The sequence below is a fragment of the Elephantulus edwardii genome, unplaced genomic scaffold, assembly GCF_000299155.1.
Source record: "Elephantulus edwardii isolate Elephantulus edwardi_28Jun2011 unplaced genomic scaffold, EleEdw1.0 scaffold00081, whole genome shotgun sequence".
Taxonomy (NCBI): domain Eukaryota; kingdom Metazoa; phylum Chordata; class Mammalia; order Macroscelidea; family Macroscelididae; genus Elephantulus; species Elephantulus edwardii.
The window spans coordinates 6,141,901-6,158,239 of NW_006399831.1; the positions used below are offsets into that span (position 1 = coordinate 6,141,901).

Genomic DNA, 16,339 nt, shown 5'->3' on the forward strand with positions numbered 1-16,339 from the left:
TCTTGTGCCAATCTCAACATCTCTGACACACCTGCTCCCATTACACCAGTCACTGAATCAATCCATCTCATCGAGGGTCTTCCTCTCCTGTGCTGTCCCTCCACCCTCCCAAGCATGTTGAACAATAAATTGATAAAATTTAGCAACTATTTGTACTATAAAATGTATATAAAATATACTTTTTATATCAGAAAAATTAATTTTATAAAAAAGGAAAAATTGGAATCGCTCCGCTGATTCCGCCCGCGAGTCGACTCTGTCGCCGCTGTCCCCCGTCCCGGCCCCCCCCCCCTCTGGGTTCCCTCAGCCCTGCCCGGTCCAGCCCGGTCCCCGGGAGGATGAAGTTCGTGTACAAAGAGGAGCATCAGTTCGAGAAACGCCGCTCTGAGGGCGAGAAGATCCGAAAGAAATACCCGGACCGGGTCCCGGTGATAGTAGAGAAGGCTCCCAAAGCTCGGATAGGAGATCTGGACAAAAAGAAATACCTGGTGCCTTCTGATCTCACAGTTGGTCAGTTCTACTTCTTGATCAGGAAGCGAATACATCTCCGAGCTAAAGATGCCTTGTTTTTCTTTGTCAACAATGTCATTCCACCCACCAGTGCCACAATGGGTCAGCTGTACCAGGAACACCATGAAGAAGACTTCTTTCTATACATTGCCTACAGTGATGAAAGTGTCTATGGTCTGTGAAGCTGCGGCCCTTGAGGTGTGTGTGGGGGGCCTCCCATTCTACATAGACAAAGGTGCCCCCCCTTCTTTGGCCTCCCCCTTCAGGCTCAACAACTTCCCTTATTCAAGACCTGCATTACTTCATGTTTGAGGGTTTTTCTCCAGCCCCCCTTACAGGTGGGGTGATGGTGAGAATGGCCCCTAGTACCTCCTTTCCCTTCCTTCACCTTTCTCTGTCACCTTCCCTGCTCTGCTTCAGACTTCTTCGTTGTCAGTCTCACATCCAGTGATTGTTTTGGTTTCTGTTCCCTTTCTAAGTACACAAGGGGTCCAAACCCCAACAAACCCTTTCTTTACCTTCTCTTTGGGGTGTATGGAAGGGACTGAAATTGTGGAGGGGGAAGGTATGAGACACATCAATAAAGAGGAAACCACCAAGGTGAAAAAAAAAGGAAAAATTATTTAAAATGCAAATAACATATTTCCTTTACAACCAATAATTTGATGAAAGTTTTTTTATTACCATTATCATTTACCATAGATTGCTTTATGTATAAATGAAGAAAAGAAATACTTAAGTCTATGTATTTGTGCCAACTTTGTGTTTATATACTTCTTGATGTTGTTTGATTCTGTAGTGTGTAAAATGACTTATAGTGATTTTATGAACAACAGAACTGGCCCTTGTCATTTCCTGTGCCATCGTCTTAAACTTGAAGCCCATACCTGCAGTCACTGTGTCAATCCACCTGGTTGAATGTCTTCTTCTGCTTTACTGTCCCTCCACATTTCCAAGCACACTGTCCTCACATGAATATCCTCCCTTAGTAACATGCCCAAACAATGTGAGACGTAACTTCAACATCCTTGCCTCCAAGGACCACCTTCTCCAAGACATATCTGCTCTTTTGGTAGTCTATGAGATATTCAGTACTCTTCTAAAATGCCACGGTTAAAAAGCATCAATTTTTCTCCTGTCATCTTTATTCATGATCTAGCTCTCAGCAGCACAGTAAATGATTGAAAAAGACCATGGTCTGAATCAGTTTTACCTTACTCCTCAGAAATTTGGAGAGACCCTTGATTGCACACTTTCCCAGTGCAATTCATCTCTTGATCTCCTGACTCTCAAAATCAAGAGTACTGATTGTGGATCCAAATAAGACAGAATGTTTGATAGTCTTAATCTTTTTTCCATTTATCATGATGTTTTCTATTGGTCTAGTGGTAAGAATTTTTTTTTCTTGACATTGAGATATGCAATCCATACTGAAGGATGCAGTCTGATCTACTGTGGCAAGTTTCAAGTTCTCCTCCCTTTCAGCAAGGTTATGTCACCTATATACTGAAGGTTATTGATGAATCTTCCTCCAACCCTAATGCCACGTTCTTTTTCATAAAGTCCAGCTTCTTGAATAATTTTCTCAGTATACAGATTGAATAGGTATGGCAAAAGGATACAACCATGATGCCCATTTTTCTTAATTTTAAACCATGTTGTGTTCCCTTCCTCTTTTTACACAATAGCCTCTTGGTCAAGGTACGGTGTTGTTATGTCCTGGTGAGTCACTTGTGACTCTTACTGTCTTTGACACACCTAACCTCATTCTCCCAGTCACTGAATCAATCCATGTCATCAAAGGTCTTCCTCTTTTTCTTGTTCCTTCCAGCCTTCCAAGCATGCTGTCCCTCTTCAAGGACTGGTCCCTCCTTGCAACATGTCCAAAATATGTCAGACAAAGCCTCAGAATCCATGCCTCCAAGGAGCAGCTTGGTTTCACCCTCTCCAGGATGAACCTGTTTGTTCTTCTGGAAGTCCACGGTATATTCAACACTATTCTCCAGCACCATAGCTCAAAGGCATAAGTTCTCTATCATCTCTAGTCATTGTCCAGCTCTCTGATGCATGGCAAGCAATTGCAAAGACTATAGCCTGGATCAGGTGCTTCTTAGTCTTCAGACTGACATCTTGCTGTTCAATACTCTGGAGAGGTCCCTGACAGCCACCTTTCCCAATGTAATTCTTCTCTTGATTTCCTGGCTGCTGGTACCAAGAGTATTGCGGAGATTGTGGAGCCAAGCAAACTAAAGCTGTTAACAACCTCAATCTCTTCATTATCTATCATAATGCTGTCAATTGGCCTAGTGGTGTGAATCTTTGTTTTCTTGATGTTGAGCTTCAATCAGTATTGAAGGCTGCATAACTGAATTTAAGAACTATCTAAAAAATAGATTTTGAGATCATAGAACACTAATGATCAAAGACCAGATAAATTATGGGATGACATAAAAGCTCAACATGTTTTGGGAATCCCATTATTCTCAGTACTAGCCATAATTTGTTATGATCCTCACAGTCAAATGCCTTTGCGTAGTTTCACCAGGCTTTTTCCCCCCCCTCTTACCAGATGGACTGCATAGGAATCGTATTTACTACATCTACGGAGAGAATCCTTGGAGAAGCTCAGTAACCACACTCAAAACCAGGCAGGTGCTGACTGTGGAACAGACAATTACTCACATGCAAGTTCCAAGTGAGACTGAAGAAAATTAAAGCAAGTTCACTAGAACCAAAATATAATGTTGAATCTATTCCCCTTGAATGTAAGAAAAATTGTCTTAAGAGTAGGTTTGAACACTAATGATTGAAGAATAGATGAGTTGTGGGATGACATCAAGGCCATAATCCATGAAAAGAGGAAAAGATCACTACAGAGACAGAGAAAGGAAAAACTAAAATAATGTTGCACTAGATGTTGATAAGCACTCTGAAGGAAAAAGATGTTGAAGTAAAAGAGATGAACAGAAGATTTCAAAGAGCAGCTCAAAAAGACAAAATAAACTATTAGAATATTCAGAAGCCTAGATTTGGAAAATAAAAGAAGAACTCACTCAGCATTTCTCAAGCTGAAATAATTGGGAAGCAAATTTAAGCCTTGACTTGCAATACTTAGAAATGCTATGGGCAAAATTTTGAGTGATCTAGGATGCATCAAAAGAAGATGGAAGGAATGCACATAATCATTGTACCAGAAAGAACTGATTGACAATGAAATTTTAGGAAGTTTATATACTTAGAATATCTATAAAACATTACTAAGAAATGTTATAGAATTTCATAAAATTGTTAGTGGCTGGACAAAACACTAACATTTAAAAAAACATTTTAACAATAAGCAAGAAGTAATAAAATGTATAACATGAAAGAATGTTCAAATATTTTTATTAAGTTTCAGGGAACTAGATCTGAGGACCAGATAAAGAACACTAGAATATTATATAGAATTGTATATTAATAAGTGTATGGGTGAATAAAAATATAAAGTACATTCTGGAAAGTTTTCAAAATGAATATGTAAATTTGATTAAAATAATCTTAGGAGCCCATCCCAGTATCTCTTGCAATTTTGAGACATTATCATGCTATTTAGGGGGAAAAATTCCCTAAGATTAGTCTGAAACTGAAGGAAAAAAATTAGAAGTGATAGCACATTTTAAAGAAATTAGAACAATTAATAAAACTACATGGTACTGCCAAAATGAAGATATACAATTGAAATGAATTGTTATAGTTTTCCTGGGGAAAATAAAACTCAACCCCAAATCATCCTATTACTGCAAATTGATACAATGGTAATAAGATGAATATACAATGATAAATAATACAAACAAAATTACTTATTGCACTATTTTACACAGAAGTAAATTAATAAGCATTGGGAAAATGCCTTCAAAATAAGAAATTATTAACTCTGACATAACTCTTGTGGTCCAGTGGTAAGAAGCTGTCCTGCAAACCCAGAGGCGTGCAGTTCGAATCCATCATCTGCTTCATGGAAGAAGGATGGGTTATCTCCTTCTGTGTGATTAACTGCCTCTGAAGACTCACGTGAGAGTCAAGTCTCTTCTGAACTGATGATATACAACAGTATCACAGTATGTAGTCATATTATGAAATTTTGAAAAAATAGCTCTATTTATACCAAGAGGACTGTTCAGTATTATTGTTGATTGAGAAAGATCTAAAACAATATATTTAGTATTTTTCTACGTTCTAGGAAAATGAATTATTTACCAAAGAGGTTTTAGGAATGTGAGAAAAAAGAGAATACATCTTAGCTTTTCAATGTACTTGAGTACCTTTTGGTGGATATTGTAGGAAGGAGATGGAGTGGGGGGAAAGCCAGCACTGAGGCAAATTTGGTAGGAAAAACGAAAAAAATCTACACTTAAAACTTTAATATGATTAAATAGATGCATATATATAAATGAAAAAGAGATAAGTCAACCATACAAATTGTTATTTGAGGATAAGTGTACAGATAAAAAAATAAACACGTTGTATAGAGTATCTAGAGGGCTGCAAGTTAATTGTTAGTTTAAAAATGACAAAATATATGTTAGCTTTCTTGGACTTGATGTCATTATGTTGTGGCTTCTGGGCAAGTCAAATTAGTTCAGGATTTCATCAAAGTGAGAAGTTCCCCTGGAGCGTATTTGATTTATATTTGGATACTCTTTTATTCAATATTTAATTTATATATTCCTAAGCAATGACTTGGCTTAGATTATTCAGTCCAAACAACACAAGATTGGGAAGTTATTTTTTCTTCATTTTATTTTCCTTTAAGAGTAACTGTGAGCAGAGCTGCTGTAAAACACCAGATGGAAAGGAAACAGTTCCACACCATCTTTTCTACATCTGCATTGCTGTGGCATGCAATTTCTCATTGTACACAGGAACTTGGAAATTCTAGGCCTCAGATGTGGTCAGATGTATCCTCTGCTGACTACTACAGATTTGCCTTCAAATGAACCACAGGAATGTTTATTTCTTAATAATCAACATCAGCTTCTCTTTTTTTTAAAAAATACATGCTAGCAACATTGGTTCCAAATTCTAGCCTTTAGTTCGTAGTCTACTTTTCTATAAGCATCTTAATGTCACTAAATTTGAGTTAAACCTTCTTTTTTGTGTATCAGGGGCTACTAACTCTGGTGGACTAACCAGTAGAGAGTTGCATTACTAACCCTAAAGTGGTGTCTCAAATTTCCAATGGCAATCTAACAGTCTCCTTCCATGTGATTTACAGCTTCTGAACCTGACTAGAAGATCAACTGTGACTGTGTGATTTGAAGTCTTTAGATAAGTGTACCAATTGCTTTCCAGTCACATTGACAATTATTTTAATGGTTCGTTTCAATGCCTGCATTATCCACGATATTACATAATGACACCACATGAAGTGGTATACATCTTAGAGAATATACAGAAAAAGATCTTTTTGAACTGAGTTAAACTACACATCAGAGAGCCCTGGTGGCTTTGTGGTAAGGAGCTGTGTGGCCAAGCTGAAGGCACATGGTATAGTCTCCTCCTGTGAGATTTACAGCCTCTGAAAATCCACTAGAGGATCAGCTCTGGGTTGGTTCAGAATCAACAACACACAACAACAAGTTACAGGTAAAGTTAATCTTTGGGAAAAGGACCACTTTCATTCACATCACAGAGCGTGATGAAACTTTCAATGAGTTGCTCTAGAAGAATAAGGTAGCGTGGTTTGTGCTCAACTGCATAGTGTAAAGGTTGGTGGTTCAAACCTATCTAGTGGTGCTGCAAAGGAAAGGCCTGGCAATCTGCCTCTAAAGAGGACAACCAAGAAAAGCCTACTGAATAGTTCTCTTTAAGACATGAGGTTGTCATGAAGAGAACCCACTTAAACAGAATTGGGTTTATGGTTTAATAATATATTCTAATGAGTACACTAACTCTAAGACTGCCTCTGGGTCAATTTCAACTCACAGTGACCCTGCTTTGTATTCCCAAGGCTGTAGATCTTTTATATTCTTTTTTTTTTAAATTATTGAAATTTTAATGAAAGTTTACACAGACTCTGGATTTCCATTCATACATTGTTGCACATTTTCCTCCCTGCCCACCTCTTCCTGCCCAGTTAATTTTTCTCTTTGGAAAAAAAAAAAATTCTTTCATTGTAGATCTTAATGAGAGGAGCTCTGCTCATTTTTCTCCTGCAGAGAAGTTGTTGGGTCCTAACTGCTGAGCATTTGGTTAGTACTCTCTTTATCACCAGATCTCCTCAGTGAGTCTACAGGATCAGTATATTAATCTCAATGATAGCTCTGCTGGCCTATCAGCAAGGGGCTGCACTGCAATCCTGAAGGCATGTAGTTCAAGGCCACCAGCTGCTCTGAAGTAGAAGGATGGGCAATCTCTTACTGTGCAATTAACTGTCTCTGAAAACCTACTGGAGGGTCAACTGTCAGTTGGTTCCAATTCTATAGTACACAACAACAACAAACAGTAACAACAACAATATTTAAATATACCACTTTGGGATATGACTCTTAAACAAAGTTGCTGTTATTAGGTTCTGTCCAGACAAATGTGACGCATAGCAGCTCTTGAACAACAGATTTGAACATTGCCTTATCTTGTGCCATCTTTATAAAGAGGAATCTGAAAGTTACTACGCTTTAGAGAGTGAAAGAGAAGAAATACTTGCTAAGACAGAGTTTTTCCTATATTGTTCAGTTTGAATGAAGTCTGACACTACAGAGGTGCTCAATAAACACTTGAATAAAAATATTAATGCTTATATTCAACTAAGTAGACATCAAGGTCATAGTCTTCTGAATGAAACGATTTTTCTTTCCATGAAAATAAAACAGTAATCAAAGAAATAACGTAATTTAAAAAGAGCAACTTAAAAAGAAACCCAACAAAACAACCTGTTTTGAGTTTTGAAGAATCATTTAAACTTAAATACATTTGATATTGATTATATTATTATACTGTGGTACTTCCTTCATTTACTTAATACTCATCTCCACATATGTGAGCTTGCATGCTTTTGACGTAGGATATGGATTGGATTTTTGTTTTCTTCAAGCACCCTAATTTTCTTTTTAGATAACAATTGAAAAAGAATTTTGAACTAGCTTTTAATCTCCAGATCAAGAGCTCTGTCAAAATTTCTCCCTTTCCTTTTAGGGGAGGAAAAAAAAAATCTGGTTTTATTTATAGTGCTACACTAGATGGATTGTAAAAAAGAAATTTTCCTTTTGGGTAAAGCAACGGCATGGCTGCATACGTCCTGCATCTGGCATGGTGATTTTGGAAGCACATGGAACCAGAGCCTAATTACCTTTTCCCTCCCTATCAAGTAATGAATCCTTCTCTATGGTTTGACAGATGGAGTGAAGAACTTTGTTCTTGAATATCCACCTTGCTTTTTTTCAAATAGAATTCATAATTTTATAATATATAAAATATACGGATAGAATCTAAACTGAGGGAAAAAGGACTCTATAGCATTTTATGGACAATGAGTCAAGGACTTGAGATCAATACTCACAGAAGAACATCATAAATGACCTAGATATTGGAATGATCACATAAAACTTTAAGGCAACTTTAAACCCTTGTGATATAATGGTTAAACATTCTTCTGTTAATTGGTCACACTGAGCTCCGTAAGGAGTTAGTTAACTGCTATCCCAAAGGCTGAACCTCTCTGATTTGTTGGAATCCACTGTGGGCTCCAGTGACTCCATGGAAAAAAATATAGGCATTTTCCTCCTGTGGATTTGCAGCTTCAGGAATCCAATGTAGGGTCAACAATGAGTTGGTTCAGACTTGCTGGCAACAAAAGTGAATGTCATAGTACTTAGAAACATTTTGGCCTCCATTAGATCAAAAATTGGAATTAAATAATAATAGATCACTGATAGGTAATATCCGCTCTAGTTAATTTCAGGGACCAAAAGTAGCATGCCTTCACATCCTTGTGAGTGTCAATGCACGAATTTCTCTAAGACCCTTAACTCATCAAAAAGTAACCTCATAATAAAAAGTACTGCTCAGAAAACATAACCTGAGAAAATGAGATAAAATAACAAAATAACCAAATTATTCCATAAAAAACGAATCCATACTGACAATTCTTTTGTTCATTATCAATTGTTTAAGTAACTATAAAGTATATGATGGCATGTTACCATTATATCCACTGAACATTTAGCTTTCATGTTGCTTATTCATTAATTTAGTCAATGGCATGTGAACTCTTTCATAGAAAAATTCTAAATATTCAAAGGAGGAGTAGAGTTACTTGTTAGTGAACTTTCCATTGTAACTAATGCATACTTTAAAAAAAAAAAGAGCAATGTACAGTAAATAACATAAAGTTGATCTTTTGCACTACCTCTTTGTTAAAGCTGGCTATTCCATTCTCCCAGCATTTATCATTTGAAATCATTTCATGTAGACTGGTTTACTGCATCTGCACTTTATCTGGGCATCTGGACTTGAAGCCAGGCATGCTTTTTTCTGTGTTTGGTGTTGATGTCAACATCTTACTCTCTGTTTTGTCTTTTTTAAAAAAGAAGCCTCCTGTGCTTTAGACATTTTCATGTGTAGACTCTCCAGGCCTCATAGAAATAATTAAAAAAATGCCTTGGGAGATTTTAAAGTTTTATAAAATTGCTGAAACTCTCCAAGTTAAAGCCAGCAATTTGTGTGAAAGCAGCTGTTTCCTGATGTTCTTCTGCAGTCTTACAAGAATATAATTAGCATTTTTAATGTAAATCTAAATTTCAGTCCTATTCCAACCACTGATAGAACCATCATAAACAGGGAAGCAAAAATGAAAACTGCTTTGCATATTGTTTATGCACAATATGCAAACTAGGTACTCATATTTCGGACACTTAGTCCTTATTTTTAGACCCACCAGTATCTGAAAGATCTGAAATGAGTCTAGCAGTAAAGTGCCTCGTCATCATATACAAATGCTGACAACTACCAAATTGTGGAATGAGTCCTAAGTGTAGTTAACACCTGGCTGCCTCACTCATTCAACTGCATTGTGATTCACAAGAAGACAGACTAATATTTATTTTCCACACATTAAAATACTCTGTTTTTGCTGTCATCATATGCTGTTGAATTGGAATTTATTCATAGCTGACCATCCAGTAGGTTTTCAGAGGCTGTAAATTGCATGGCAGGAGATTTCCTGTCTTTATCCCCACAGAGCAGCTGGTGGATTCAAACCTCTTATCTTTGTGTTGGCAACAGGATTCCTTACCACAAATCCACCAGTTACATCAAACTGTAGAGCTTAAAAAGAATAATAATTTTTCAAAACTTATGATTTCTTTTTTCTTCCTTTTTTAATTATTATTAATTTTACAGACTTTGGATTTCCATTCATTCATTGTTGCACTTTTCTTCCTTCCCAGCTCTCTCCCCCAGTACACTCTTCTCTTTGAAAAGTCAAAGAAAAATTCTTTCATTGTTTTACAACCTTTCCATCCGCTCCCAGGTCCACCCCACTGTGCAGCCTTCGTTCTAGAATTCTATTATTACAATAATACGTAATCAATATCCCTTTTAAGCAGTTTTCTCCCTCATCTGTTTCAATGCAGTAAACGTTATTTATCCCATCTTTCTCAGTTTCCCCCTAATCCCGTTGTCAGTCTTGTTTTACAGCAGTGGCACTATGCAGTGTTTGTCCTTGTGTGACTGAGATATTTCACTCAGCATAATGTTCTCCAGGGTCACCCATTTTGAATAATATTGCATGAGTTCCTTGTCTTTCAATGCAGTGTAGATCTCCATTATGTGAAAATACCACAGCTCCTCTATCCATTCGTTTGTTGATGAACACTTGTTTCCACAACTCCTTGCTATTGTGAACAAAGCTGCAATAACATGGGTGTGCATATATCTGCTTGGGTGGCAGTTATGGTCTCCTTGGGGTATATTTCCAGAAATGGAATTGCTGGGTCAAAAGATATCTTTATTTGAAACTTTTTGAGAAAGCGCCACACTGCCTTCCACAGTGGTTGCACCATTTTACACTTCCACCAACAGTGAATAAGGGTTCCAGTTTCTCCACAACCTCGCCAGCATTTGTTGCTTGCTGTTCTGTTAAGTTTTGCTGTTCTTATTGGGGTGAGATGATATCTTATAGTTGTTTTGATTTGCATCTCTCTTAGAGGTAGGGATTTTGAACATTTCTTCATGTGCTTGTTGGCCATCTGAATGCCTTCTTTGGTGAAGTGTCTCTTCATATCCTGTGCCCATTTTTCAATTGGATTGTTTACCTTTTTTTTGTTGTAGTGAAGAAGAATAATCTTAAAGTGCACACAAATAACTCAAGGGTCTAAAAATTCTCTTGAATATTCTCAACTATTGATCATCAAGATATTTGACTCAGTCCTAGAAATAATTATTGATAGTTCCTGTCTAAGTAAAAATAAATTCCTAATCAATGTTATTGCTAAAGAAAATTGCATACACTATATAAAATAATTTCAATATTTTATTGTGATTCATGAATTTGATAAATTAATTTTGTAAATGAAATTATATTTATTCTAATTTAATAGAAAAATCAAAGGCATTAAAAAAATCAATGGCATTATGATGAAGGATCATAATCCTTGCCTCTATTCACTCAGAAGTGTTATTTTATTTGAAAATATAAATAATTTCTCTTTTATTATGATTTGCATTATTATTATTTAAAGTCACTATATGGTTTGCTGTATTTACTCTGCCAATAGTACTGTCATTCCAAATAACAAAATATTCAAAGTTAAAATTTCAAGAAAGTAAAATAAAGTAAATGTTGAAGGTTACTTTTACTATTCTGACTGAAATGATAGTGGAGTCAGCTTTTAAGTGCATACAATAGTTTAATCCATTAACCTTAAGAACAGATTCTATATTGAATGACATGGTAGAATTCTCTAAAGAGAAATATTGATGTCTTGTCTTTAGTGCTATTACTTACAATGTTTATAGTTGGGACTAATCTTGGGCTCATATGCAGGTTAAAGATTAGGAATGGGCTTTTCTTTCTGCCAGAGATAGAGAAGACAAGTCCACTCTCTCACACACACTAAATTGGCAGTGACACAGCAAATTAAAATCCTGTGCACTGGGAGAGAGTCAGACCCAGTCTTCCAAACAGATAAGAGGCTTGCGATATGCGGTTATGATGGATTAAGCAGCAAGTCCATCTATCTAAGGAAGAACAGAAAAGATTCCTAGTTTTCTCAAGTGCAAAACTCCAAATAAGCAGGCAAGGCAGTTTCCCCAAATGAATAATATAAACAGTAGTAGCAGGGGAGTTACAGATGCCAAAGTAAATGACTTAAAAATGCCTTATCCCAAGTCAAAGGAGAAAAATATAAACCACCAAATCAAGCTGCAATAGATGAAAACTCTACTTCTTTACAGAAACTTGAAACTTTTGTCAAGCCAAAGGTATTCACTTGGAATCGCCTAGACACTCCACGGGAGAAAGTCACTCTGTAGCAATCGCCTCCCATGCAATCTACTGCCTCTGAAAACTAGCTGGAGGCGAGCTATGACTCATTTCTGACTCCATAGTACCTAAAAACAACATCAGCATGATCTAATTATATTTCAAAGTCCTTTAGCTCTTCTGAGATAAATTTTGTAGACTTTTAAGACCTTCACTTTGCTACTAATGAAAGCAAAGGAAATGGACTTTTTCTTTCCTGGGATCTCCTGTTATTATTCTGAAAGCTCTCTGAAAAAAGCATTATTATATAAATGTTTACTTGGTCCTAATTACAAAAAACTTAATAAGTAATAAGACATTCTGATAAAAATATATATTCTGATGTTACTGATGATGGATATCTCTTAATTTTACTAACATATATAAGTTTTAATATTTTTTTACAACATAGAAAAAAATAAAATGCACTAGCCACTGTTTTGAGGCACTTTGGCTGCATTGTTTATACGGAGTTGCACTGCTAACACAAAGTTAGTGCCTCTTTGATAGTTCAAATCCACCAGTGGCTCTACAAGAGAAAAAGATGGACAATTTTTTCCTGTGTGATTCACAACCTCCTGAAAGCCCAGTGGAGGGTCGACTATGAGTTTTAAATGAGTTTGAGTTTTTGTTTATTCCTCCGTTTTAAAGTGTATAAATTTCTAATGATTTGAAAATATTTCTTAATCTGGCTGCAATAATTTTGAAGATTTAAAATACTTAGTGGGTAGGTTTTCACACATTGTTGAGTAGTACATGAGTATTTAGCTTATGGAAGTTACTTGGTAAAGTTTCTTTTAATTTTTTACTTTTAAAACAAACTCACTCACTCACTCACTCACTCACTTACTGCCATGGCGTTATTTGTGATTTATAGTAACCCAATTTCAAAGGCTGTAACTTTTACTAGGAGGAAACTATCCATAGTTCTTCAAAAAAGCGACTGTTGGGTTTCTGAGTGTGTCTCTCCAACAGGTTTTCAAAGGCAGTAAATCTCCTGGGAGGAGATCACCCATTCTTCTGAGGAACAGCTGGTGAATCTGAACCCTGTGCCTTTGGAACTGCAGCACAGAGCTCCCTAAAAAGCCACTTGTTGTTGTGTACTGTACAGTCAGAACTGACCCATAACTGACCCTCCATTGGGTTTTCAGAGGCAGTTAAACACCAGGGGGAAATTGCTGGTCCTTGTCCCACGGAGCAGCTGGTGGCTCTGAACTGTGTCTCTCTGGGATTGCTGCCCAGCATCTTGCCACTAAGCCACCACTAGTGCATTTAAATCACCATAGGAGTACAGCTTTGGCACCAGAAGTGTAACTTGCAGTGGGCTACTCCACCACAGCACCCTCTAATAATATTACAAAGCATATCTTAGAAAATTTTAGTTGACCACACAGGTATTTCAATAAGAGTAAGCAAGAAGGCAAAGACAAATATGATGGTGAAAATTAAGAAGAAGAAATGAGGAAAAGGCAAATAATTACATATTTTCTTGCTGCAGAAAATGCTGGAATTTGGGCCTAAAATCTGTTTATAAGGGCTTTAGTTTCTCTAACTTGTTCATGTTTCATATAGTTAACATAATTAATTTGCAGATTTGTCTTTTAAAAAGGGAAAATAAAAATATCTCTTAGATATGCTGTCTAAAAGAAACCCAATTCCAGTCTCCCAATCAATCAAAATTTCAATTCTTTTTTATCAAATTGAAAATTTGGGTTTGTCTGGGTTACTACTTTTGGGTTGGTCAGAAAATGAGACAGATGAGGAGAGAACCTGTTTTCTTCAAGAATCCTCAGTATGATGTACAAAAGAAGTAAGTTTTAGTGCCTCTGAGCACTTTGATTGTTGTTGTTATGTGCTGTCAAGTTGCCTATGACTCATAGCAACCCTGTGTACAACAGCTCTGAAGTCTGCCTGTCCTGAACCAGTCTCTCTGACTCCAACATATCCACCCTCATTTCCTCAGTCAGTGTGTCAATCCACTTCATACTGGGTCTTACTCTCCTCAACTGTCCCTCCACCTTTCCAAGCACGATGTCCTTCTCCAAAGTCTGGTGCCTTCTGGTCATGTGCCCAAATTATGTGAGGTGGGGCTTCAAAATCTGAGCCTCCAAGGAGAAACTTGGTTTCACCCTCTCCAAGGTAGACCTAATTGTTTTCTTGGCTGTCCACAGTATGGTTTGTTAGAACTTTTAACTAGGAAACAATTCAGAGGATGAAAACTATTGCATTGAGAACTGATCAATGCAATTTATTATGACTACTTCAGCACAAGTCATGAAATACTTAATTTTCATAGAACTCTTTATATGGTGCAATATAACCAATAGAAAGAAAAGGTAGTACATTGATTCAGCTTTCAAAGACATTTGTGTAATTTTTTTTATGGAAAAAATTTATTACAACACCTGTTAATTACTTAACCGGCAAAAAACCAAACCAAAAATCCAACAATGGCATTCTTCCGAATTCTGACATACCAATTTAAAAGACAGCATGATATACTAAGTCACAGGCATCTGTGATATTTAAAAAAAAAGGCATTTAGAAGTTTCAAAAGATAATAATTGAACTATAGCAACATCAAATTGGTAATTCGGTTTTAGTTTTGATCCATAAGGATGAAAATTTGAAATACTGAAACATGAACAGAAGAATAATTGCACATCAACAACCTAATGAAATGGAAAATGCACTGAAGTAACAAGATGTAATGAAAATATTGATGATTGGTTACAGGAAGAAGGAGAAGTGATTCTCTCACCCTCTTTATTAGAGACAGTGGACACTATCTACCTCTGGTGATCTAGTCATAGGGAGCTGCACTTCTAACCCAAAGATAAAACTTCTCGGTGGTTCCAAGGGAGAAAGAAAGGGAATCTCCTCTCATGTGATTTACAGCCTTGGAAACATGCAGCTATGATTTGATTCTAGATTGCAGTGATGACTTTGACTATTAAATACTTAAGTAATAAAATGAAAGCCAACAACTCTTAGCGAATGAACACTGTTTGAAAGAATTCTTCACTTTCTCCCCCACCTCATTTTATACTGGCTTACTTACAAGTTCATATACATTGTTTTTCACACCAGATCTTTTTTCTTTCCTTTACCCACCTCTCCCTCTACCCATCAAATTCCCTGAGAGGGAAAGATTAGGGAGTCTGCCCGTAGATGAGCAGCTCTTGTAGTAAGGGGCATTGTATATTATACTGCTAACTGGAAGATTAATGGTTCAAATCTACTCCAAGCTGCTCCAAGAAAGAAAAATGTGTAGTCTTGATTTACAGCCTCAGAAGCCAATGACACATCATCATGAGCCAGACTTAGTTAAGTTTAATGGCAGTGAGTTTGTTCCAAAAATCTTAGAAAGTCCACAGGGCAGTTCCACCCTCTCCTGTAGGTTTGTCATAAATGGGAATAACCAAGCATGTAGTGGGTGGTTAATAAGAGAGAAAGTGAATTGACTGAAAAAAAAAAATAAAAAAGAAGACAAATTTCCTGGTTCTGTTGAAGACCATTGGTTGTGAATTTAAAATTCATCAGTCAAGCTGACTGTGTGTTTATCTCCAACTTTGGCTACTAGGAAGAATCTAACCAACATTTCTTCTTTTCCAGATACATTTCGCAAATGGAGAGAGGAGAGAATGCCAGGAGAGGGTGCATTCAAGGTAGAGATAAGAAGTTTCAGTTTAATTTTGTATAAGAAGAAAAGTGAAGGCAATAAGACAGTGCCAGACAGTGCATTTATGAAATGCAGCATTCTAAAAATGCTGAAACTGTCGCATGTGTCTGGTTACCAACTAGGTTGGACAAAACATACGGAAACTCATGACTAAAGAGAAATGCTTAAAGAAAGATTATGGTAATACCTGGGGGCAAAATTGATCTCCATTTGAGCAGTGTTGAGACCAGCATAAGATCAGAGAGTGCTTCATTCTTTTCGACATTAATCACTATCAGTCAGAGCTGACGTGGTGGCACCCAGCAACCACAATATGTCAAAGTGCGGTTAAAAGATTCTAAAGTAAAGCTTGAAGTACTAGGGAAGTAGGTATGTCATATTTACAGATATAAGCATTAGAGAGATTGAAGACAAAGCAAGCAAGTTGCTGGTGAAGTAGCCTCTGGGCACTTGGGTTTTCTTTGTGTTAATGGTGTTCCATTGCTTGGATGACCTTCCACACAGTAACTGGGAAACTGAACCAGAAATTAGAGTTAAGTTCTGTTTGCTTCTGTAAGGTATCCTACATTCTCCCACATCACCTTTTAAAGGTCAATATGCAGGGTTCCACTGCCTGTCATAATATTCTTAAAAATCTATCAAGAACT

At 36.8% G+C, this 16,339-nt stretch overlaps 1 pseudogene; it reads left to right on the top strand.

The window, feature by feature from the left end:
- The first annotated feature begins 338 nt into the window (after positions 1-338).
- On the top strand, positions 339-692 carry LOC102856611 (annotated as a pseudogene).
- The last annotated feature ends 15,647 nt before the right edge of the window (positions 693-16,339 follow it).